Source organism: Salvelinus sp. IW2-2015, linkage group LG13 (assembly GCF_002910315.2).
Source record: "Salvelinus sp. IW2-2015 linkage group LG13, ASM291031v2, whole genome shotgun sequence".
Taxonomy (NCBI): domain Eukaryota; kingdom Metazoa; phylum Chordata; class Actinopteri; order Salmoniformes; family Salmonidae; genus Salvelinus; species Salvelinus sp. IW2-2015.
The window spans coordinates 37,083,087-37,110,820 of NC_036853.1; positions in this window are offsets into that span (position 1 = coordinate 37,083,087).

The following is a 27,734-nucleotide window of genomic DNA, read 5'->3' on the forward strand; positions in this document are numbered from 1 at the left end:
CCAAGTGGTTTAATAAGAAGATATTTTCCCATCTGATCGACACTGCTGCCCTCAATGGCCACATAGTTCACCGCCAACTAACAGGTGAGATACTGAACAAGGTATTTTTTGTAATTGGACGTACAGTTCACATTCAAATCACATACAGTTCCATTATGCAATTATAGTGACAATATCTCACCCACCTACCTATTGCCTCATCACCCTCTCTCTTCCCTCATCCTCCCCACTCCCTCATAGGTAAAGTAATTACCTACCAAAAGTACAGAAAGAACCTCATGAGAGAGCTGCTGGAGGAGTACATGGCCCCTCGTCGCCCATCCGCTGGGGGTCGTCCTGCTGCGGAAAATCCCCTACGCCTCCCTGCAAAGTTCTTTAAACTGCTGCTCAAGGTAGTCGCACACGGAGGGACTGCAAAGTCTGCCTATCTGGCACCAATGCTTTGGGGAGTATCATATGCTCAAGCACTATTGAGCACATCTGCAGCAATTAGTGACTGACTGACCTGACAGGTGACCCACCATGATACTATGCCTTTAGAGGTGGACGGTGGAGACGCAGTTGTTGTTCCTGTCTCTTATACACATCTAGATGTGTATAAGAGACAGACCAACCACAACCAATACTGCAATAAAATAGACTACTATTACCTATTGGCCTATGTGTTTTCTTGCTGTGTTTTCATCCAGTGAAACTGTTCAGGAGTATACGCTGTCATACAAACGCCGGCCTCAATCTTCAGCTCGAAAGATGTCCAGCTCCAGTTCCAGTTATGATATTGGCAAATGCTGTTTGTGGTTTCTGAAAGTATAGAATAAAAGGGAATTATTAGTAATTAGAATACAATATCAGGATATAGCAATAAAACAATATTTTCAAAGAAGTAACATAATAAACACTGCTATAGAAATATTGCATTGACAAAATCACAAATTTGAGTTATAACACTAAGCAACAGTAACTTTTTGAGCTGCACAAGGTGGCAGGCTAGAGCAGAACAGAGTTATGCTAAATAGGCCTAATGTAAACAAAACATGGTTATATATTTTTTATTTATTTAATAACAAATTATTATTTACAATGACGGCTAACACCGTCCAAACTCGGACAACGCAAGGCCAATTGTGCGCCGCCCTATGGGACTCCCAATCACGGCTAGTTGAGATGCAACCTGGATTCGAACCAAGGTGTCTATGGTGACACCTCTAGCACTGAGATGCAGTGCTGTAGACTGCTGCGCAACTTGGGAATCATAAGGCCAGGGTAGTTTCAAAATACAACAAGCTAATACTTCTCTGACACAATTAGCATTGTGTTACAGAGCTAATAGAAGAATGGTGCTAGCTACATTAGCACAATTGAATATAACACCATAAAGGTTAGGAAATGAGTAATTTTACCTCGTGTTTCCGCGGTTATAAGGAATATACACAAATATATTATGCTCCATACATACAGTAAGCTACAGTAGAAACGACATACAGAAACTATTATAACGTAATAAGACACTTACTTTGATAGAAACACACACATTTCCAAAGTTATTATTAGTAATGAAAACAACAATGACTGCGATGCGGGCAACAGACAGAAAATGTTAACACGTATGTGCAGATCCTGTTCTGAGAGGAGATGCGCAAATGTCTGCAGACTTGAACTGCACAAACAATTGGGAAGTGCTTGGAGAATTTTGTCCGGGTCAAAAACTTTTTTTTAAATGTATTGTTCGCAAAGTAAAAAGGACTACTTTTATGTAAATGAATGAGGAGCCGGAACACACCTCAATTCAAACTGTTCTTAAATTATTTGAAATTGACATGTTGAAACAGCCTATAAACAAAAACAGGCTGCGTGCCTTGGTTGGAGAGCAGCGCAGATTAAATGTACAGTTGCATAACAATCACATTCTGGAATGGAGAGAATGTTCTAACAGCATGTGCATAAAAAAACTCACGCTGGGGCGACCGTTAGAGATATTTGGAACTCACGTATGAAAAGATTAACATCACTATCACAAGGCAGGTCCTACAGGCCCTAGTTTTGTCGCACCTGGACTACTGTTCAGTCGTGTGGTCAGGTGCCACAAAGAGGGACTTAAGAAAATTGCAATTGGCTCAGAACAGGGCAGCATGGCTGGCCCTTAGATGTACACAGAGAGGAAATATTAATATATGCATGTCAATCTCTCCTGGCTCAGTGGAGGAGAGATTGACTTCATCACTAGTTGTATTTGTGAGAAGTGTTGACATGTTGAAAGCACAGAGCTGTCTGTTTAAACAACTTGCACACAGCTCGACTAGCATACATGCATACCCCTCAAGACATGCCACCAGAGGTCTCTTCACAGTCCCCAAGTACAGAACATACTATGGGAGGCGCACAGTACTACATAGAGCCATGACTACATGGAACTCTATTCCACATCAGGTAACTGATGCAAGCAGTAGAATCAGATTTACAAAACAGATACAAATACAACTTATGGAACCGCAGGGACTGTGAAGCAACACAAACATACACGCGCATAATAACATACACACTATACACACATATGTGGTAGTGGAGTAGGGGCCTGAGGGCACACAGTTATGAATTAAATATATTATGAATGTATTGTAATGTTTCTTGAATTGTATAACTGCCTTAATTTTGCCAGATCCCAGGAAGAGTAGCTGCTGCCTTGGCAAATACAAACACGCCACATCCGCCAGTGAGTGCTACTGACCACCGACAAATCCACTATAATTGAGAATTTCAATAAGCATTTTTCCACGGCTGGCCATGCTTTCCATCTGGCTGCCCCTACCCCGGACAACAGCACTGCCCTCCCCTCTGCTACTCGCCCAAGCTTCCCCCATTTCTCTTTCTCCCAAATACAGTCAGCTGATGTCCTAAATGAGCTGCAAAATCTGGACCCTTACAAATCAGCCGGGCTAGATAATCTGGACCCTTTCTTTCTAAAACTATCTGCTGAAATTGTTGCCACCCCTATTACTAGCCTCTTCAACCTCTCTTTCGTGTCGTCCGAGATCCCAAGAGATTGGAAAGCAGCTGCGGTTATCCCCTCTTCAAAGGGGGGACACCCTTGACCCTAACTGCTACAGACCTATATCTATCCTACCCTGCCTTTCTAAGGTCTTCGAAAGCCAAGTCAACAAACAGATTACCGACCATTTCGAATCCCACCACACCTTCTCCGCTATGCAATCTGGTTTCAGAGCTGGTCATGGGTGCACCTCAGCCACGCTCAAGGTCATAAACGACATCGTAACCGCCATCGCAGGAAACAATACTGTGCAGCCCGTATTCATTGACCTGGCAAGGCTTTTTGACTCTGTCCAATCACACACATCCTCATGGCAGACTCGACAGCCTTGGTTTCTTCTAAATGATTGCCTCGCCTGGTTCACCAACACTTCTCTGATCGAGTTCAGTGTGTCAAATCGAGGGTCTGTTGTCCGGGCCTCTGGCAGTCTCTATGGGGGTGCCACAGGGTTCAATTCTTGTGACCGACTCTCTTCTCTGTAATACATCAATGATGTCGCTCTTGCTGCTGGTGATTCTCTGATCCACCTCTACGCAGAACGACACTATTCTGTAATACTTCTGGCCCTTCTTTTGAACCACTGTGTTAACAATCTCCAGGCGAGCTTCAATCGCCATACAACTCTCCTTCCGTGGCCTCCAACTGCTCTTAAATACAAGTAAAACCAAAATGCATGCTCTTCAACCGATCGCTGCCTGACCCTGCCCGCCTGTCCAACATCACTACTTTGGACGGTTCTGACTTAGAATATGTGGCAACTACAAATACCTAGGTGTCTGGTTAGACTGTAAACTCTCCTTCCAGACTCACTCAAACATCTCCAATCCAAAGTCAAATCTAGAATTGGCTTCCTATTCCGCAACAAAGCATCCTTTACTCATGCTGCCAAACATACCTTGTAAAACTGACCATCCTACACATCCTCGACTTCGGTGATGTCATTTACAAATAGCCTCCAAAACCCTACTCATAAATTGGATGCCAGTCTATCCACAGTGCCATCCGTTTTGTCACCAAAAAGCCCCATATACTACCCACCACTGCGACCTGTACACTCTCGTTGGCTGGCCCTCGCTTCATACTCGTCGCCAAACCCACTGGTTCCAGGTCATCTACAAGACCCTGCTAGGTAAAGTCCCCCCTTATCTCTGCTCGCTGGTCACCATAGCAGCACCTATCTGTAGCACGCGCTCCAGCAGGTAATATCTCTCTAGTCACCCCCAAAACCATTCTTCCTTTGGACGCCTCCTCTTCCAGTTCTCTGCTGCCAATGACTGAACGAACTACAAAAATCTCTGAAATTGGAAACACCTATCTCCCTCACTAGCTTTAAGCACCAGCTGTCAGAGCAGCTCATAGATTACTGCACCTGTACATAACCATCTACAATTTAGCCCAAACCATACCTCTTTACCTACTGTATTTATTTTATTAATTTATTTTGCTCCTTTGCACCCCATTATTTTCTGTCTCTACTTTGCACTTTCTTCCGCTGCAAACCAACCATTCCAGGGTTTTTTTTAGTTTTATTTTACTTGCTGTGTTGTATTCACTTCACCTCCATGGCCTTTTATATTTTTATTTATTTTTTTATTTTTTATTTTATACATATATTTGTTTGCCTTCACCTCCCTTATCTCACCTCACTTGCTCACATTGTATATAGACTTATTTTTTTTTCACTGTATTATTGACTATATGTTTGTTTTACTCCATGTGTAACTATGTGTTGTTGTATGTGTCGAACTGCTTTGCTTTATCTTGGCCAGGTCGCAATTGTAAATGAGAACGTGTTCTCAATTTGCCTACCTGGTTAAATAAAGGTTAAATAAAAAATAAAAAATAAAATCTCACTCATCCCGTTGTACCATGACAGATCCATGGTACCATTTATGTTTATGTAGTCTGTTCACTAGAAACTAGGCCAAATTCAATGATTCATACAAATTGTTTTGATACCTACCCGGGTTCTAAAATTCCAAATCCAATAGCTAAATGGTCCATCTTATGAACATCTTAAGACAATTACAATTGTTAGCTTAGTCGATTTCACCATCTAAGGGCTTAGACCTACAGGGGTTAAGGTCTTCATCTACATGTCCTAATTCAAAAGATTGCTAAAAAAAACATAGGCTACTTCAGTTATGATCCTACACTGATTATGATCGGTCATAATCAGTTTAATATTGAATTATTAGTGTGCATGTAAACCGACTCACTGGTGTTTCTTGAGATGCTTGGTAGTGCGTTTAGGCTACCACTGGCTGGCCTATATGCATTTACATATGAAGAAGATGGAATGCATTTTATAATCTTTTACCTCCTCCCCCAACAAACATACATTGTACAATTGTGTTGTATTTCTCTTCTTTGTATTGCAGCTTACTTTTTTGCACACTGGAGCAAACAGGAGCTATGTCTGATGCTTTGGCTGAATGTTTGAAAGAAAGATGAAGAGAGGCAGCAGGAAACATTCAGTAGTACATTCAACTATGAGGTGGGAATACTACCACACACTTTAGGTTCAGGTATGTCCCTCCCGTTTCATCCTGGTTGCTCCTGCTTGGTTCCTAGTGAATACACCTCAGGATATTGCTCTAGGTCCCGAGTGGCGCAGCAGTCTAAAGCACTGCAACGCAGTGCTTGAGGCGTCGCTACAGACCCTGGTTTGATCCCGTGCTGTATCACAACCGGCCATAACCAGGAGTCCCGTAGGGCGGCGCACAATTGGCCCAGTGTCGTCCGGGTTAGGGGAGGGTTTGGCAGGGGTAGGCCATCATTGTAAATAAGAATTTGTTCTTAACTGACTTTCCTAGTTAAATCAATAAATAATTTTGTTTTAAACAATTTATTGCTCAACTTTTACTTGGTGCATTCTGATATTGAACCACATGAGGGCAGACCTGTGTTTAAGAAACCAAAGGTCCTGTTCTGCAGCCCTGCTCTGTTGATTAAATAGTCGCCAGTCCAGAGATTGTCATAATGAGGAGTTGTTGATCAATAGAGGTCATTGATCAAACTATTGATAAACCTTGCATGTGCAGTGCATAGTCTCTGTTATGGGCATACTCAAATTGATTATACAAAAACATACACCATCATGTTTTGAAACTGCTAGTCAATCATTTATCAACTGTGAAAACCGCTGTAGGAGCATGTTAAGTAGGTTTTGTTATCAGAATGGTATCAAAGACTAGGATGTCACCTCAAGGTCATAGGTCATGAAAGGTGCGTAATAAATCAAGTGTCATATACAATGTGGCAATTGAGGAGTCCCTTTGGCTAAAATAACTTTAGAGGAAAAACAAACTACCAGGAAACATACTGTAGGGGCATAACTTGCCGATCCAGAGTTTTCTGTCCAGCATACATGCACAAGAGCTAGGTTCTTTCCCAACCTCTGAGAATTGGAGAGAACATTGAATTATGTAGTGCTTACATATTTGAAAGATTAATGCACACAGCCCATCCTCATTGATAGCCCCACCCTTATTGTGTGACTATAATATCTCTTTCATACACAAACCAAAATCCCACTAATTTACCATGTCTGCTTTTTATACCAGCATTCTTCGTATATCTGAAATGTGTAGGCGGTAAAAAAAATAAAAGCCACATAAAGACCTACAGTGCCTTGCAAAAGTATTCAACACCCTTGGCATTTTTCATATTTCGTTGCTTTACAACCTATAATTTAAATGGATTTCATGTAATGGACATACACAAAATAGTACAAATTGGTGAAGTGAAGTAAGAAATACATGTTTAAAAAAATCCAAAACCCCCCCCCCCGAAAAGTGGTGCGTACATACGTATTCACCCCCTTTGCTATAAAGCCCCTAAATAAGATCTGGTGCAACCAATTACCTTCAGAAGTCACATAATGAGTTAAATAAAGTCTACCTGTGTGCAATCTAACTGTCACATGATCTGAGTATATATACACCTGTTCTGAAAGGCCCCAGAGTCTGCAACACCAGTAAGCAAGGTGTCACGCCCTGGCCTTAGTATTCTTTGTTTTCTTTATTATTTTAGTTAGGTCAGGGTGTGACATGGGGAATGTTTGTGTTTTGTCTCGTTTTGGGTGGTTATATGGTAAAGGGGGTGTTGGGTTTAGTGTATGGGTTTGTGTTGAGTGAATGTTTCTAGGTATGTCTATGGTTGCCTGAGTGGTTCTCAATCAGAGACAGATGTCTTTCATTTGTCTCTGATTGGGAGCCATATTTAAGGCAGCCATAGGCATCATGCGTTTGTGGGTAATTGTCTATGTTCTATGTTGCATGTGTGCACTTAGTCCTTATAGCTTCACGTTCGTCTGTCGGTTGTTTTGTTCATTTTGTAAGTATTTGTTTTCTTCCTTCATTAAAAGAAGATGTATTTTTCACGCGCTGCGCCTTGGTCCTCTCTCTCTTATCAAGACGATCGTGACACAAGGGGCACTATGAAGACCAAGGATCTTTCCAAACAAGTCGGACAAAGTTGTGGAGAAGTACAGATCAAGGTTGGGTTAAACGTATGGTGTTCACCAAAAGGCATGTGGGAGACTCCCCAAACATATGGAAGAAGGTACTCTGGTCAGATGAGACTAAAATTGTGCTTTTTGGCCATCAAGGAAAACGCTATGTCTGGTGCAAACCCAACACCTCTCATCATCCCCACAGRGAAGCATGGTGGTGGCAGCATCATGCTGTGGGGATGTTTTTCATCGGCAGGCACTGAGAAACTGGTCAGAATTGAAGGAATGATGGATGGCGCTAAATACAGGGAAATTCTTTCGGGAAACCTGTTTCAGTCTTCCAGAGATTTGAGACTGGGACGGAGGTTCACCTTCCAGCAGGACAATGACCCTAAGCATACTGCAAAAGCAATACTTGAGTGGTTTAAGGGCAAACAATTAAATGTCTTGGAATGGCCTAGTCAAAGCCCAGACCTCAATCCAATTGAGAATATGTGGTATGACTTAAAGATTGCTGTACACCAGCAGAACGCATCCAACTTGAAAGAGCTAGGAGGGGTGGGGGGGTGAATAGTTATGCATGCTAACGTTTTCAGTTTTTTGTTTGTTTCACAATACAAAATATTTTGCATCTTCAAAGTGTTAGGCATGTTGTGTAAATCAAATGATACAACCCCCCCAAAAATCCATTTTAATTCCAGGTTGTTAGGCTACAAAATAGGAAAAATGCCAAAGAGGGTGAATACTTTCGCAAGCCACTGTATTCATGATTCCTGCATTTTTACAGACCCCGTAACCAAAATACAGGTATCGGATCTGTGTGAATGGTTCTCTGCTTTTTTGCAGGTAAATTCATTAGCGCTTCCATTGTGTAACATCTCCCTAATTTGAAATGCAAACAATCCCCAGGGTTTAACAACACCCCCCACCCCTCCCATTTTGCCAGCTACACACTCATATGAATAAAAGGGAAATACCTGCAATAAAGTGGTAGATAAGGGGTTGTCTGAAAGGGTTCTACTAATCACCACAAAAAAATCACAGGTCCCCGAAAGTACCCCAAAAGATGTACACCAAAGTACCACATACAACCCCAAACAGGTACCCCATACAACCCCAAACAGGTACCCCAAAGCACCCGAAACAGGTTCGCTAAAGTACCACAAACAACCCCACAGGTACCCAGAGTTTTCTCTCTGCCTCATGGTAAGAAAACTAATAAGAAATCATTTTTTATATATATTTTGAAATCTGTCCACAGACCCCCTGCAGTACATTGTTTTGGGGTTGTTTGGGGTACCTGTTTGGGGTACTTTTGGGGACTCAGGGGTCACGTTAACGCAGAATTCTGTGTTTTTCAAAAAGAACGCATAATAATGTAAATAACGTGAATGCAGATCTAAAATGCTTCTTATTGTAATTCCTGCTCGGCATCCGAAACATTTTGTGCTTCAGTTGCACTTCTCCACTTGAATGAGAATTCATAAATGGGCATTCTATCAGCAGACAGCACTCTGACTGATGTGTAGCTACTTTTCTCGGTGTAGCCTACTTTCTAAGGTAAAATGCAGGGTGAACTTCAAGAAGAACAGGAAATGTGGCTGGCTACATTCTTTCTATGATAAACATTACAAATATGATTGACATGCATAGTTTTTGCAAAACATACCTTACTTTTTCATTGTCAGCTCATTTACTTGTGGCTGCTAGCCAAATAGCGTTGCACATCTGTTGTCATCTGATGAAAATAAAGCTATTTTCTGCAGAATGTGTTGTACTGATGTATATTCTGTGAAGGAAAACGATGGTTGCATGCCCCTGATCACTCTATTGAAAAAAACAAAAAACAATTGATCTTCAATATAACACACAGATATTTTGATGGTCTGCATTTTGATAATGCAGATTTCAGAACTCTAACATGACCCCTGGCACCTGTTTGGGGTGATTGGTAGGACCCGTCCAAAAGGGGTCATATAAACATTGCCTTATATTTTTTACAGGTATTATACCACATCTTGGCACTGTGTCCCCTTAAATTGTGAGGTACCAACAGAAGTATTGGTTGTCATTGATCAAAACTACACTCTACCTCCTCAGTGCCCAATTGGCTGCTAAGTGCTGGAGAGATTCTGATAACTGGGCAGTTGGCGAAGTGCATCATCATTAATTATTAGCCATGTCTTTTATAAGCTAATGTCAAAGTCCAGGGGCCTCATTTATAAAACTGACTTTTGATCTTAAGTATGACTTAAGCAGAAAACCACGTATAAGCAGTTATTTACTGTCACGTTCCTGACCTGTTTTCTCTTGTTTTGTATGACTTTATTGGTCAGGGCGTGAGTGTTGGGTGGGCAGTCTATGTTTTGTATTTCTATGTTGGGTTTTGTGTTCGGCCCTGGTATTGATTTCATAGAGACAGGTGTGTATCGTTTGTCTCTGATTGAGAGTCATACTAAGGCAGCAGCGTTCAGCGGTCAGTTGGGTGTTTTGTTCCTGTGTTAGCGTTTGGGCACACAGGACTGTTGCAGGTTCAGTCACTGTTTGTGTTTTGTTATTTGTAGTGTTTGTTGGTTTGCCATTAAAATCATGAATACCTCTACTCCGCATCTTGGTCCGATCATGCTCCTCCTCGTCTGAGGAGGAGAAGACATTGACAGCCGTTACAGAAACACCCACAAACAGGACCAAGCGGATTGGAGAAGGAAGGCAGGAACAAAAGCAATGGAGAGAAGAGGAATGGACATGGGAGCAAAACTCAACGGAGAGGACCTGGGCTAAGGTGGGAGAGAATCGCCGTCTCGGGAGGAGAAGGAGGCAGCCACAGCCCAGGACGCTGGTATGAGGAGGCAGCACGTAAGAGAGGCTGGAAGCCGCGAGAGGCTCACCAAAATATTCTTGGGGGGGGGGGCTAAAGGGGAGTGTGGCGAAGCGGGTTGGTTACTGAGCCAATCCCGGGCTTACCGTGGAGTGAGAGGGCGTCGTACTGTCAGACACCGTGTTATGCGGTAAAGCGCACGGTTCCCAGTACGCGTGCTAGCCCAGTGCGGGCTATTCCACCTTGCGCACTGGGAGGGCTAGGTTGGGCATCGAGCCGGATGTCATGAAGCCGGCCCAACGTATCTGGCCTCCAGTACGTCTCCTCGGGCCGGCGTACATGGCACAGCCTTACAGGTGGTGTTCGGTTCGCCTGCATAGCCCAGTGCGGGCTATTCCACCTCGCCGCACTGGCAGGGCTACGGGAACCATTCAATGGTAAGGTTGGAGAGGCTCGGTGCTCAAGAGCGCGTGTCCTCCTTCACGGTCAGGCATATCCGGCGCCACCTTCCCGCCCCAGCCCAGTACCACAGTGCTACACCACGCACCAGGCTTCCATGCATCTCCAGAGCCCTGTTCCTCTCCCCGACTCGCCCTGAGGTGCGTGCCTCACGCCGGTACCTCCAGTTCGGCACCACGCATCAGGCCTATGTGCGTCTCAGCCGGCCAGAGTCTGCCGTCTGCCAGCGGTGCCTGAACTGCCCGGCTGCCCAACGCCGTCTGAGCCATCCGTCTGCCCAGCGCGTCTGAGCAATCCGTCTCCCAACGCCGTCTGAGCCATCCGTCTGCCCAACGCCGTCTGAGCCATCCGTCTGCCAAGCCGTCTGAGCCATCCGTCTGCCCAGCGCGTTGAGCTCCCTGCCCAGGCCGTCTGAGCCATCCGTCTGCAGCGCGTCTGAGCCTACGTCTGCCAAGCGCCGTCTGAGCCGTCCGTCAGTCAGGAGCCGCTAGAGCCGTCCGTCAGTCAGGAGCCGCCAGAGCGCCAGCCAGTCAGGCGCCGAGAGCCGCAGCCAGTCAGGCGCGGCCAGAGGCCGGCCAGTCAGGAGCGGCCAGAGACGCCAGCCAGTCAGGAGCGGCCAGAGACGCCAGCCAGTCAGGAGCGGCCAGAGACGCCAGCCATCAGAGCGGCCAGAGACGCCAGCAGTCAGGAGCGGCAGGACGCCAGCCAGTCAGGAGCGGCCAGAGACGCCAGAGTCAGGAGTCAGAGACGCCAGCCAGTCAGGAGCTGCCAGAGACGCCAGACAGTATGAGCTGCCCTCAGTCATGAGCTGCCTCCAGTCATGAGCTGCCTCCAGTCATGAGCTGCCCTCCAGTCATGAGCTGCCCTCAGTCATGAGCTGCCCTCCAGTCATGAGCTGCCTCCAGTCATGAGCTGCACCCAGTCCGGAGCTGCCACCCAGTCCGGAGCTGCCACTCAGTCCGGAGCTGCTGCCCTTATCCCGGAGCTGCTGCCTTATCCGGGCTGTCTCCCGGAGCTGCTGCCTTATCCGGAGCTGTCGGCCTCTATCCGATGCTGCCCCTTCATTTAGGTGGGGAGTTGGAGGGTGGTCATTGGGAGGGGATCGGAAGCGGGAGTGACTATGGTGGGGTGGGGACCTCGCCCAGAGCCTGAGCCACACCGTGGTCAGATGCCCACCCAGATCCCTAGACTTTGTGCTGGTGCGCCCGGAGTTCGCACCTTAAGGGGGGGGTTATGTCAGTTCCTGATGTTTCTCTTGTTTTGTATGTCTTATTGGTCAGGGCGTGAGTGTTGGGTGGGCAGTCTATGTTTTGTATTTCTATGTTGGGTTTTGTGTTCGGCCTGGTATGATTCTCAATTAGAGACAGGTGTGTATCGTTTGTCTCTGATTGAGAGTCATACTAAGGCAGCCAGGGTTTCCATGGTGTTTTGTGGGTGTTTGTTCCTGTGTTAGCGTTTGGGCCACACAGGACTGTTGCAGGTTAGTCACGTCTGTTGTTTTGTTTATTTGTAGTGTTTGTTGGTTTGCCATTAAAATCATGAATACTCTACTCCGCATCTTGGTCCGATCCATGCTCCTCCTCGTCTGAGAAGGAGAACGACATTGACAGCCGTTACATTTACAGTTGAAGTCGGAAGTTTACATACACCTTAGTTTACATACATTGCAAGTTCCCTTTTTCCACCAAACATAACGATGGTCATTATGGCAAACAGTTTATTTTTGTTTCATCAGACCAGCGGATACAAAAAGTACAACTTTGTCCCCATGTCAGTCAAACCGTAGTCTGGCTTTTTTTATGGCGGTTTTGGAGCAGAAGCTTCTCTTGCTGAGCGGCCTTTCATGATTAGGCGGCCGTTTCTGGAACAGGCCCACTTTGTAGCCTGTTCCCAGGAGAGGCATGCGGATCAGCCTGGTCGAGGGTATGTCGATATAGGACTCGTTTTACTGTGGATATAGATACTTTTGTACCTGTTTCCTCCAGCATCTTCACAAGGTCCTTTGCTGTAGTTCGGGGATTGATTTACGCTTTTCGCACCAAAGTACGTTCATCTCTAGGAGACAGAACGCATCTCCTTCCTGAGCGGTGTGACGGCTGCGTGGTCCCGTGGTGTTTATACTTCCGTACAATTGTTTGTACAGATGAACGTGGTACCTTCTGTTGTTTGGAAATTGCTCCCAAGGATGAACCACACTTCTGGAGGTCTACAAAACATTTTCTGAGGTCTTGGCTGATAGTTCATTAAGAAGAAATTTGTGGAGTGGTTGAAAAACGAGTTTTAATGACTCCAACCTAAGTGTATGTAAACTTCCGACTTCAACTGTATAAAACCTTACTTTGACATGGAAATGACCTTATCTCTAAGCAAAGTCCAGACTTGACATAAGTGATTTTCCTTATGGTTATGTAGGGGTATTGCAGTTTGGGACGCATATGCGTCCAAGCCTGTGGTGTATTTTTAATTAACTTTATGAACAATTTGTTAGAAATGATCAATTAAAGTTGTCAGGAATTAATTGCCAGACGGAAGTTGTTTTGAATTAAAAGCAGGATGCGATGTTCTATAAATAGTGTGTCAAATTAGAAAAAAGTAACCATGGCTTTTATTGCGTTATTGGAAGACATTGAAAACCTTGTTTTTAGAAGGGAGAGAGTTTTCAGAGACCGGAATGACTTTTTTTTGCGCATGATGATCGATGGCTTATAAATTGCTAACGCCTCCCAAGAAATGTTCTGTCAGATTTTGGTGCGGATTTAGCCCTTAATCTGGAAAGGAAGACATGCTGTAATCATGCCATACCCGTATCTGTCCAGGTACTGTCCACTCTGGAATGTCCCAGTAGCGAGGAATCCCAGAGGGAAATGAGTGACAGGTGGGGTAGATCACAGCCATCACTCAGCCGCCTCCTGCCACAAGTGATCGAGGCGAATCTACACGTATTGTCCACGAGATACATTAGTTTCCCATTTGCAGGGGACGAACAGGCACACGTCTCAAAGCCGAGGGGTCATAGGTGCAGTTGACTGCACGCATATTGTCTTACGCACACCATCTGTAGATTAACATGTATATGTTAACAGGAAGAATTTCAATTCATTGAATGTTCAGATCATCTGCAATGCCTGTATGCAACTACTCAATGTATGCTCCAAGTGGCTTCTGACTCCCTTTGCCGATCCCCAAACAGCAGAGGAAATGCACTACAATTTGCCGCATGGCAGAACAAGGTCGGTTGTGAAGTGCACCATCGGACTGCTAAATGGCAGGTGGCATTGCCTTGATGCATCAGGTGGAAAACTCCTCTACAAGCCAGAGAAGGTAACTTCATTTAATAGAAATACAAAACTTAAATTTAGTTTTAAAATGGGTCAACTTAAAGAAACATATACCAACATTTTATATTTAGCATTCTATTGATATTGCAATCCTAAAGTTCCGTCCAAATAGCTGAAAACAGTTTTTAATTTGTCCCTACGGTTACTGAGATGTCCCCTTGAAGCTTGTTCATTTTTCAGCAATGCTAGTGTAAACAAATGGAATCAGCTGATTCCTATCGTTTAACTAGCATTGCAACAAACTGCGAACAGATTTCAAGGGGACATCTCAGTAACTGTAGGGCCCATTAGTAGTGCAAGTTTGTTTGACAAGAACATTGGGTATGCAATTTCAAACCTAAATATAACATGTTGGCCTGTTTTAGGACTGAATGGTTTCCCTCCCTAATCAAAGGTGACACGCATAATACTGGCATGTGGTATGCTCCACAACATATCCCTGAGGCATGGTATTGCAATGGATGCGGGCATTAAAATGAACCCCCAAGAGCCTCCTAACCCACCACCCAATGGAGAACCTTCCCCGGTTGATGCAGTGAGAAGGAGGTGGCAGCTCATACAGAGATTGGTGGTTAGAATGCCAGGCAATATACAAAGCATAGGTTTTTTATTCATGTTGTGGAAAACAATTGCATTATGTAAATTAATTAAAACCCTGCGTATTCTTCCGAATTCAGTCACAATCTGCCCAACCAATGTGTTCAACTCGTTCTGGGTTTGCAGGACTGAGGTTGTCAACATGCAAACTGTAGACGTGGACACAGACGTGGATGGACCCTCGACACCTGTGGCCAAACCTTCCCCCTCACTCCTGGCACCTGCTGAGTTGGGAGCCTCACAAAATGTATCCCTGGGTGGAGGGCGCATGGGCTGCAATGCAGCTTCCCTTGCTGTAGGGGGCACCCTCACCCGGCACACGGGCTGCAACTCAGCTTCCCCCATTTCCATGTGAATAAAATAAATCAGTGCATGTCTTGTATATTAAGTTACTGACAACCAAGTTTCACATTCTCTTAAATACTTACCGTGATCTAGTGATGCTGTCTTTGGGGTTTCTCAAGCCGACTTCACAGTTTCCGATGTTATTGCTAAATGATGTAAAAGTTGGGATTAAACAAGATAAAAAATTCAAATAAAGCAATATAGAAGAAACTGACCTTTTTTTAAACATTCACTGTCACCATTGGAACATATGCCAGTGTATGCGCTTTCCCCAATGCTTGCCCCGATGCGCTGGTCTATTTGGGAGAGCTCCGATGTGCCAGGCCCCCCTCCCGTTGCCTTAAAGTTGCGGTTATGTATCTATTATTTTTTTACCTTGCAGTTTAAGGTCAGACCATTTCTTTTTCACATCATCCACAGTTCTGTCTTGCTGCCCCACCTCGTTCACGGCAGTGGCGACACACTCCCAAGCTACCTGTTTGGCTTTGTTTGTCAACCCACTATTTAGTCCACCGAATAATACGTGTTGCCTGTCTTCAATCTCTCTACCATCGCCGTGATCTCGTCTTCCAAAAAGTCTGCTTTTCTCTTCTGGTCCATGGCTATTCCTGACTAAACCCTCATTTGTGCTAACATTCTATAAGGTGAAATTGCTGATTGTAAGGCACGTTCAGGTGCCGTCAATTTTAAGATAATTAGAGATTTATAGATCAGAGGTGCGTAAGTTACAAATGAGCTTCTTAGAACCTGCGTAAGCAAGGTTTTTTATGCTCAGTATCTTTTATAAATCCAAGAACATTTTTATAAATGAGGTCCCAGAACTCTTACTTTGCAGATAAGCGAAGCACCTGTCACTGTGATCTTCTTTGTCTTTTTGGCCAAGCCCATTCCTTCAGTCATGTGTCAGGCTAGGCGTGGGTGTTATACTGTATATTTTTTTACTCTGTGGCCTGAGCCATTTGTTGACTGTTTTTTCCCAGAACTGACCGTAAGGCAGAGGAAGGTCCCAATGCAAAACACCAGATATTATAGCCACAATATATTTATCTGCAGCATTTACAGGACCCTCACAACTAATCATTGCCACGGACAGCTAGATTGCCTAACTCATCCAGAACCCCTGGAAATGTGAATCCCCACCCCCTCAAGTGCTTAGGAGGGAGCTGCAGATGTATTTCGCCCCATGCCCGGGTCTTGCTGTTCGGTGGCATGGCAATAAGCTGTGTTGATTTAATTTCCGTTTGCCACATGCATTTGCCTGGGCAGTGTAATAAGCCCACAAGGTACTGCAGCGCAGGATGCCCTGATGACTTACATTCCCCCCGGTGGATAATCATGGCCCTCTGTGGAAGCACAGCAGGCTCAGCACAGCCCCTGATAACAGCCATGCTAAAACATGATTAGAATAGCTACTGGGGGATAGTAAAGTTTACTTCATAGGGTGCACATCTGTGTTCCAATGGCCAGTTTCCCAGACCCGGGTTAAGCCTTTTTCTGGAAGGCATATTCAGTCGAGATTCTCCATTTTGCACAAATATTTTGTCCAGGATTGGTCTTAATATAAGTCTGAGAAAATGGCCTGTATGGTGGTGCGGCCTGGTCTCATAGACTAGACGTAACATAGTAAATGTAAATCCGGGACACTCAAATTAGTATGATATGTTACTTTTAGTATGGTTACATAAGACAGAATGGTACTTAAGACAAAAATTAAAGGAGGATGGTTGGTCATGGTGGATGGATGGACGTATAATGTGAATATCTATCAAAATGTTATTGGTCACATACACATGGTTAGCAGATGTTATTGTGAGTGTAGCGAAATGCTTATGCTTCTAGATCCGACAGTGCAGCAGTATCGAACAGGTAATATTACAATTCCACAACAAAACCTAATACACACAATCTAGTAAAGGAATGGGATAAGAATATATGAATAAAAATGCTAAAAAATGGATGAGCAAAGACAGATCGGCTAAGATGCAATAGATAGTGTAGGATACAGTATACAGCATATACATATGAGATGAGTAATGCGAGATATGTAAACATTCTTAAACCTCTTTGGGCTAGGCGTTCCGCTAGCGGGACAACTTCCGGTGAAACTGGAGGGCGCGCAATTCAAATAAATAATCATTAACATTATGAATATTAAACATTTAGGTACATACAAGTGTCTTATATCGGTTGAAAGCTTAAATTCTTGTTAATTTAACTGCACTGTCTGATTTACAGTAGGCTTTACAGCGAAAGCATGCCATGCGATTGTTTGAGGATGGCGCCCCACATCAAAATATTTTTCCATTGGCACAGGTTTCATAAATTCACAAATAGCGATTAAAAATTCACTTACTTTTTGAAAATCTTCTTCTGATTTGTCATCCAACGGTCATCCAACGGGTCCCAGCTATAACATGTAGTGTCATTTTGTTTGATAGACTTCTTGTGATATAAAGAAGGATTTTGTTTAGTTGGCACCATTGATTTGAGTAATCCACTTGTTCAACATGCCAAAATAGGAATCCGAAATTCTACCCCTAAAATTAGTTTAGATACCCTAAAATGTAATTAAACTATAATATTTCACATGGAAATAAGTATGCTCAATAGGAAAACGATATTAGCAGGTGCGTGTCCTCTTTGTCGCGTGCGTATACACAGATTTCCAAGTCTGTGTCCCTGTAGTAAAACTCATATTTCTTACTCGTTTTAGATGAAACAAGCCTGAAACCTTGAACAAAGACTATTGACACCCAGTGGAAGCCATAGGAATTGCAATCTGGGAGCTAGATTTAATTATTTCCCTATACCTTGCTTTGGAAGAGCATGGGCCCTCAAAAAAATTAAATTCAGGTTGGTTTTTCTTTGGATTTTCTCCTACCATGTCTCCTACATTATTTTAACATTTCTAGTGTGTCTTCTTTCTAATGGTACCAATTACATGCATATCCGGGCTTCAGGGCCTGAGCAACAGGTTTTTTACTTTGGGCACGTCATTCAGGTGGAAATTGAGAAAAAAGGACCCTAGGCTGAAAAAGTAGTGTTATTAAAGTGACTAGTGTTCCATTTTTTAAAGTGGCCAGTGATATCAAGTCTGTAAGTAGGCAGCCGTCTCTCTGTGGCTGTTTAACAATCTGATGGCCTTGAGATAGAAGCTGTTTTTCAATCTCTTGGTCCCAGCTTTGATGCACCTGTACTGACCTCACCTTCTGGATGGAAGCGGGGTGAACAGGCAGTGGCTAGGGTGGTTATTGTTCTTGATGATCTTTTTTGCCTTCCTGTGACATCAGGTGTTGTAGGTGTCCTGGAGGGCAGGTAATTTGCCCCTGGTGATGTGTTGTGCAGAACACACCACTCTCTGGAGAGCCCAGCGGTTGTGGGCGGTGCAATTGCCTTACCATGCGGTGATACAGCCCGACAGGAGTATCTCAATTGTGCACTTGTAAAAGTTAGTGAGGGTTTTCGGTGACAAGCCACATTTTTCCAGCCTCCTGCGGTTGAAGAGGCGCTGTTGCGCCTTCTTCACCACACTGTGTGGGTGGACCATTTCAGTTTGCGATAATATGTGCACCGAGTAACTTAAAACTTTCCAGCCGTCTGGGCCGGCAGCCTTGCTAGGGTTAACATGTTTAAATGTTTTACTCGCGTCGGACAAGGAGAAGAAGAGCCCACAGTCTTTGGTAGCGGGCCGTGTCGGTGACACTGTATTATCCTCAAAGCAAGCAAAGAAGGTGTTTAATTTTTATGGAAGCAAGACATTGATGTCTGCGATGGGGCTGGTTTTCTTTTTATAATCCGTGATTGTCTGTAGACCCTGCCACATACGTCTCGTGTTTGGGTTGTTGAATTGTGACTCCACTTTCTCTCTAGACTGACACTTTGCTTGTTTGATTGCCTTACGGAGGGAATAACTACACTGTTTGTATTCGGCCATATTCCAAGTCGCCTGGCAAAGATTAAATGCGATTGAATGTGCTTTCATCTTAGCGTGATTGCTGCCATCCATCCACGGTTTCTGGTTAGGGAAGGTTTTAATACTCACAGTGGGTACAACATCTTCTATACACTTCCTTATAAACTCACTCACAGAGTCAGCGTATATGTCAATGTTATTCTCTGAGGCTACCCGGAACATATCCCAGTCCATGTGAATGAAACTATCTTGAAGCGTGGAATCTGATTGGTCAGACCAGCATTGGATAGACCTAAGCATGGGCGCTTCCTGTTTTAGTTTCTATAGGAAGGGAGCAACAAGATGGAGTCATGGTCAGATTTGCCAAAAGGAGGGCTGGGGTGGGCCTTGTATGCATCGCAAAAGTTAGAGTAGCAATGGTCGAGCGTGTTACTCGCTTGTGTACTGCATTCGATATGCTGGTAGAATTTAGGCAGCCGTGTTCTCAAATTAGCTTTGTTAAAGTCCCCAGCTCCAATAAATGCAGCCTCAGGATATATGGTTTCCAGTTTGCATAAAGTCCAGTTAACTAGGGACTGGACATTAGCGAGTAATATACTCAGAAGTGGTGGGTGGTTAGCGCGCCTCCGAAGCCTCACAAGAAGACCGCTCCGGCTCCCTCTCCTCTGGCGGCGTTGTTTTGGGTCGGCCTCTGGAATCAGTTCAAATGCCCTGGGAGGTGTTAACAAAGGATCTGCTTTGGGAAAGTTATATCCCTGGTCGTAGTGCTGGTTGTGCTGGTAAGTTGACGTCTCTCTGATATCCAATAGTTCTTCCCTGCTGTATGTAATAACACTTAAGGTTTTCTGGACTAACAATGTAAGAAATAATGCATAAAAAACGAAATACTGCACAGTTTCCTAAGGACTGGAAGTGAGGCTGCCATCTTGCATGTTCGAATCTCATCATGGGCAACTTTGCAACTACATACTACTTTTTAGTTACTTTATACCTACTTATCATGTTAGCTAACCCTTCTTCCCCTAACCTTAACCCTTTAACCTAACTCCTAACCTAGCTAACGTTAGCCACAACAAATTGCAATTCATAACATATTGTACAAAATGGATGATGGACATCCACAAATGAATACATACCATACAAAACATATCGTACTAATTGTAGTGTCTCCAAATTATGTTTACTATGTTACCTCTAGCCTGTGTCCAGGTTGGACGGTCTTGTCACTGTGTTTCCTCTCCTTGATCTGGTCTAACCTGAGAGGGCAGCAAGTTAATGACAACGATACCTATACAGGAATGATTTGCTTTCAACTATCCTGCCCTTTAAGATCAGTGCAGATGAAGGGAAGGAGGCAAGGAAAAGAAGACACTAGCAATGAAATGCAACCTTAAACATCCTCCTCTACAATGCCTTCCCTCCTCTCTTTATCGTGTTTTTGTGAGTGAGTAGGCTACGTGCGATGTGACAGGGTCGGCAGTGTTGACATTCTAGGAATGAGATGTGGGGTGGGATTAGAAAAATACGTTTTAAGCATCTGCAATTCAACTGTTAGATTTCCCCTCTTCTACCCTTTTAACATATCTGTTGAAGGATTGGACAGCGCTCATTTAGACTGTGATGGACCGTGCTATCTATGGTGACATTTGTTTTAGGAAGGTTACTGCAATGTGCCACGTTAGTATTCTCCTGATGGCTGTCAGTGCCTATTACTGTTTTTTGAGGATGAGTGGCAAAGTTGACACAAATTGGATTGGTACGATATCAGGTCAGTCTTTAAAAGCCTGAAGAGGATGCCTCCCAATCATTGTGGCTGCGTGGGGGTTCAGATAGGGTATGGTGGTGGTATCTTGTCTGGTGGGGGTGGGTGAAGTGTGTCTCCTTGTTATTCAGTATGGGCGGTGTGTGCGTGTGTGTTTGCGTGCGTGAAAGGCAGACATCTGGTTGTTTGGGTGGTTTCAAGTCTCTGAATAGATTTCACAGATCCTTGAGCACAGTAATCCACAAGCCGTTGATACAAGATGGCAAATAAAATTCTCCCCTGGAAGATGCTGAAGGGATAGCTCAATGCCACTGAGTTGTGTCATATTTAGAATTGGCTCCTTTTCTTGTTCTGAAATTATAGGTGGTTTTATTTCCATATGGTCAAACAGGCCATGTTATTCACGTTTATTGGTGGATGTATTGATCACCATCACACTTAATGTACTGCAACTTTTCAGGTCCATTGTTTTGTTATTGATGACGCTCAGTATTGGTGTGATAGGCTACATGTACTGTTCTATTGGCCCAAACTGGTATCAGTGATCAACCACTACTTGTTAGCATTATGTGTTAGACATATGCCACATTGTTTTCAGGGAAAAAAACACCACACTCCTCTGCAATTGCCAGCCCATCAAGTCAGTAGCAACTACATTATTCTTTTTTGGAATTGATTTATTCTATTTCAGTGTCATACACCAATTGGTGCCCAGCAAATATGGGCTTATGAAACTGTATTTCTTGAAGTAACTGTGCACAAAACAAAATGACATTTTACAGTTTACACCCATAAATAATAATCATGGCAAGTACAGTTACCATTTATCCAGATTATACAAACAATACATTTCTGCACAATAGTTTAATTTAGTTTTATACCTGAAGATGGCAGAATTGCCCTGTTGCAGCCACTTAACAGCATTTTACTAACTGTATCATACTGTACTTTGTTACATTCTCAATTCAAGATGTGGATTTTCTTTGCTACTATAAAAGGACTCGTTAGGTAGGCTATCCCTCCCTCCTTCATAAGAATATATGTTGATGCTTGCTCCTTTGTAAAACCAAGTCTGCATTGCAGTAAAGACTGTCAATTTTGGTGAGACTTCAATGAAAAAGTATGATATGCAGACAATTATATTTTCTTTTTGCTTTGTTGTGACGATAATTATTTGTAGATCCAAGCCTGGCTTAAATTCACACTGCGGTAATGACATGCAATTGACACAACATTTTAGATAAGTTTTTTCCCATATAAAACTCTCTGAAGTAATCAATCATTCAAGCATATTTAATCTATATTATCACTTTTTTCCTTTTCCTTTTTGTAAAACATTTTTTACCAATTCTTAGAGAAAGTTCTTAACAGCAACCCAGGCCTAAACCCCCAAAAAGCAAGTCAAGTCAAAAACCCTATTTCTGAACCTTGTGGCCTATCTAAAGCTGTCAAAGACTCCTGTAGGTAATTCTTCTTCTTCTTTCTCTTATCGTTTTTGGGGATTCCCCGCAGTTTTATCAGTTGGCTTCAGAAAGCCCAGGCAAGCGCAAGCAGGCCCCTGTTCCTTTATCTCAGGCAGGACTTATGTTGACCTTGAGCAACGCAAACTCTTTATCTGAACCACAATAATCTGCTTCACAGAAAAGCACATCAGCTGAAAAATGTCTAGCAGGTTCTCAGGATGTCTCTGTGCGGTACTTGATTACTTCAAAATTCACCCAATTTATTGTGGGAAGCTTGTGGAAGGCTACCCGAAACGTTTGACCCAAGTTAAACAATTTAAAGGCAATGCTACCAAGTACTAGTTGAGTGTATGTAAACTTCTGACCCACTGGGAATGTGATGAAATTAATAAAATCTGAAATAAATAATTCTCTCTACTATTATTCTGACATTTCACATTCTTAAAATAAAGTGGTGATCCTAACTGACCTAAAACATTACATTTTTACTAGGATTAAATGTCAGGAATTGTGAAAAACAGAGTTTAAATGTATTTGGCTAAGGTGCATGTAATCTTCCGACTTCAACTGTATATGTATGTATATATGTATATGTATATATACAGTACCAGTGAAAAGTTTGGATGCACCTACTCATTCAAGGGTTTTTCTTTATTTGACTATTTTATACATTGTAGAATAATAGTGAAGACATCAAAACTATAAAATAACACATATGGAATCATGTAGTAACCAAAAAAAGTGGTAAATCAAAATATATTTTAGATTCTTCAAAGTAGCCACCCTTTGCCTTGATGACAGCTTTGCACACTATTGGCATTCTCTCAAATAGCTTCACCTGTAATGCTTTTCCAACAGTCAATAAAAAATGTATAAAAACAAAGTCAGCCAAAGCAAAAACCAGATAGAAAGGAATGTATATGAATTTTGTATGTACAGAAACGGGTTTCTCACTGGGAAATGAATATCCAAATAGTCAGCGACAACTGTGTGGAGTTGAGTTTGCGACAGAAACTGTGAGCTTATTACAGTATTATAGACACTATGTCCTGGGATTCCTATGCTTTTTTATGTAGAAGAACCCCTTACCTTCTAACGAAGCATCATAAGGTAAAACATGTCCGTGTTTGGTGGAGTTTCAGGCTTTTTTAGGTAGCTTTTAATAGTTTGTAGCTCAAACCATTTGTACTCTACAGACATTTTTGTAAAAAGACCATGCCCATTTTGGAATCTTCCCTTGTCTCACAAACACCGCTCTAGCTCAGCATCCGATAATCACACAGACTAATGGTTGGTATCTACAAATGCAGAAGAAAGTCAAATCCAATGGTACCACCAAGACATCTGTGGCTGGTGTTACGGTACAAACCAAAAGTCTGTCCAAAACATGCCAGTTGGACTCATTGGATTAAATCTTGCTGGATTGACTGCTTTCATTTTACTCCTGTGCTTCTTTTAAACTTTGCCTGTTCTTTTTCCCCGTTAACAATACAACCACAGAAATATTTGTAATGACCTGTCAAACACACTACACTAATGGCTGAAATGTGCTCAATGAAATACTGTAATGATGGGGCGGTGAGTTGGAAGCAGGTGTAACATTTTAATAAAACAAAACCAAGAACATGACACTAACATAAGGTAGAAAGTCGATACACAAGAACAATACAAACTGGTGAGTGAACATGGGAGAGTGACATATAAAGGGGAGGAGATGCAGGTAATGGAGTCATAATCATTCACAGGTGTGCGTAATGATGAATCCCAGGACCGGTGGTTATTACTCTGGCGACGTCGTACGCCGGAGGTGAGGAGCAGACGTGACAGTACCCCCTCTCTGGGCTCCAGCCGCAGGATGACGCTGACCAGAGGGACGACCCCGAGGAGTGGGTCGGTCTGGGCGGCGAAGTTGGAAATCACGGGGGATGTTGGGGTCCAGAATGTCCTCCACCTGAACCCAACACCCCTCCCAGTCCACCAGATACTGGAGCTGACCCCCACAACGCCAGGAGTCCAGTAGGGGTCTGACAGCGTACACAGGGCTTCCCTCGATGTCCAGGGGGGTGGAGGTGTCGTGAGGGACAACATCAGCTAGGAGACGAGGATCAAACGGCCTGAGAAGTGAGACCAGAAAAGACGGTGAGATACGGTAAGGACTGGATAATTGTATCCTGTATGTCACCTCATTGACCCTCCGGAGAACCTTGAATGGGGCATCAGTTTCTTGCAGGGTTGGTGGAGTGGGAGGTTCCTGGTAAAGAGCTAGACGTGATCCCCAGGATGGAACACAGGGGTCTCATTGAGGTGACGGCCTGCCTGTTCCTTCTGACAATGGACGGCACGCTGGAGTATCAAGTGCGCATTGTTCCACACCGTCTCCGCATGTCGGAACCACTCATCTACCGCAGGAGCCTCGGTCGGCTGGAAACCCAAAACACACTGGAAGGGGGTCAACCCAGTGGAGGAGTGACGTAGAGATTTCTGGGTGTACTCTGCCCAAGGAAGGATACGTGCCTACTCAACCTGCCGGTCCTGGCAGTGACTCCTCAGGAACCTCCCTAGCTCCTGATTCATCCTCTCCACCTGCCCGTTAGACTGAGGCTGATACCCGGATGTGGGGCTAACTGTGACCCCGAGCTTATCCAAGAAGGCCCTCCATACTTGGGATGTGAATTTGGGGCCATGGTCCGAGACGATGTCCTCCGGATGGCCATAATGCCGGAAGACCATGCTGGAAGAGTGCCTCAGCGACCTGGAGAGCAGTGGGAAGACCAGGAAGAGGGATGAATCGACATGACTTGGAGAATCTATCCACTACCACCAGAATGGTGGTGAAACCATCAAGGGGGAAGATCAGTAATAAAGTCAATGGATAGACGGGACAAAGGTCGTTGAGGCACGGGAAGCGGCAGGAGCATTCTGGGGGGACTTGGTTTGACTACACACGGAACAGAAGTTGACACACCGCGTAACATCCTGCACCAAGGTGGGCCACCCGTATGTCTCAGTGATGGAATGGATGGTGCGAGAAACACCTGGATATCCAGCGACGACAGTTGTGTGTGCCCAGGTCAGCAGCCGATCCCTTATCCCTGTGGGAACGTAGATGAGCGCGGGAGGACAATTTCGGGGTGCGAGCTCCCTCTCTAGAGCCTGGCGAATGTCCACATCTACGTCCCAAACCACTGGGCCCACGATTCGGGAGGATGGGATTATGGGTGCCTTCTGGACAGGACCCTCTCCCGAATCATAGATACGGGACAGGGCATCGCCCTTGATGTTCTTAGAACCTGGGCGATAGGTCAGCGTGAAGTCGAACCTGGTGAAGAAGAGGGCCCACCTGGCTTGGCTCAGATTCAGTCTCCTCGCTGTCCGTATGTACTCAAGGTTCCAATGGTTGGTAAGAATGATGAATGGTTCCTTGGCACCCTCCAGCCAGTGTTTCCACTTCTCTAATGCAAACTTCACTGCCAAGAGCTCCCGATCGCCGACATCATAATTCCTCTTTGCGGGGGACAGTTTCTTGGAGAAGAAAGCACAAGGATACAATTTTAAAGGGTCCCCTATCTTTGTGACAAAACTGCCCCCACACCCACCTCCGATGCGTCTACCTCAACCACAAAAGGTAGCGTGGGATCTGGTTGTTTTAGCAAGGGTCGGAGGTGAAACACCCCTTGAGGAGACGAAAGGCCTCATCAGCTGCTGGAGACCAAACCAACCTACGAGGCCCACCCTTGAGGAGGGAGGTGAGAGGGACGGCAATGGTGCTAAAGTTCCTGATGAAGCCACGGTAAAAGTTGACAAACCCCCAAAAACGTTGTAACCCCTTGGAGGTTGGGACTGGCCATGACCTGACCACATCTACCTTCTTGTCCTCCATCTTCACTCCCTGCAGGCTGATTTGGTAGCCCAAGAAGGAGATTGGCACTTCGCCTTGACAAACAAGTGTTTAGCCAAGAGGCGTTCCAGGACTGCTCGAACGTGAGTGATGTGATCTTCCTGGTTGGTGGGAAGATCAGGATGTCATCGATGTACACAATCACCTGACATCTGAGCATGTCCCTGAACACCTCGTTGACGAATGTCTGGAACACTGACGGAGCATTGGCTATGCCAAAAGGCGTGACCAGACATCGTGCTGAACGTCGTCCTCCACTCTTCCCCTCCCGGATGCGAATGAGATTTTAGGCACTCCGCAGGTCCAGTTTGGTGAAGAGCAGGGCCCAGCGGAGATGCTCGATGGCTGACGGCACCAGCAGGAGAGGGTACCGATACTTTGTGGTGATGTCCTTGAGTCCACGGTAATGGATACAAGGGCATAATCCTTCCTGCTTCTTGGCCACGAAGAAGAAAAAAACAGCCAACGCAGGGGACGTGGACCTGCGGATGAAACCCTGTTGGAGCACCTCTTGAATGTTGTCCTCCATGGCCTGGGTCTCAGCCACCGACAGAGGGTAGATGCGTCTGTGCGGAGGTGTAGCATTGGAAAAACAAGTCAATGGCATAGTACCAGGGGCGATGAGGAGGGAGACCAAGGTGGCGCGGGTCTTGGAGAATACTTCCCTTAGATCCTGATATTCCTCCGGGATGTTGGGCTGGAGGGCAACCACAGGACTCTCAACCGACGTGGAACCACAGGGGACAAGGAAGCAGTTCCCCCGGCATTCAGGTGACCAGTCGGTGATTCTCATCCTCGACCATGAGATGGTAGGGTTATGGCGCTGAAGCCAAGGTAGTCCGAGGATGATCTTGTGAACTGGTGCACTGGTGATGAAGAAGGGGATGTGTTTCTGGTGATTGGGCTCCACGGTGAAGGTGAGTGGTTGGGTGATGTGTGTGATGGTTCTGGATCCTAGAGGCCGACAGGAGAGGAGAGCGGGTAGGTAGTAATATTGAGATAGGAGGCAAGGGTCTGATCCATAAAGTTCCCCGCGGTGCCTGGAATCCACTAACGCTGTAGACACAGGACATGAGGGACCGTCAGCCAGAGTGATGGGTACTACAAAGAGTCTAACAGGAATAGCAGTAGATGGAATACTCACTCCTGGTCCAGGGGATGTAACATCCCGTGACTGTCCCTCTGCTCTAGTGGATCCCGGATTCTGAAGTATCGGACACTGCTGGCGCTTTTGCCCTCCCTGGCCACAGTACAGACAGCGCCCCGTCTGCATCGTTCCACCGCGGGAAGGCATGTGACCCCTACCTCCATGGGTTCAGGCTCTGATCCCAAACACTTGCCGAAGGAGGGAGAGAAGTGATGAAGGTGCCGACGCTCCCGGAGGAGGTTATCCAGATGGATGGCCATCGCAATGAGTGCGTCCAGGCTGAGGTTGTCATCTTGGCAGGCCAGTTCCGTCTGGACCTCCTAAAGCAGACCTCTTCTAAATAACGTGCTGAGCGCCGGCTCATTCCATCCACTGGAAGGTGCTACTGCCCGGAATGTAAGCGCATACTCAGCAGCTGTCTGATTCACATACAGGAGCTCACTTTCAGCATTTTCACGTTTGGATGAAAAGCATACCCAAATTCAATTAGTA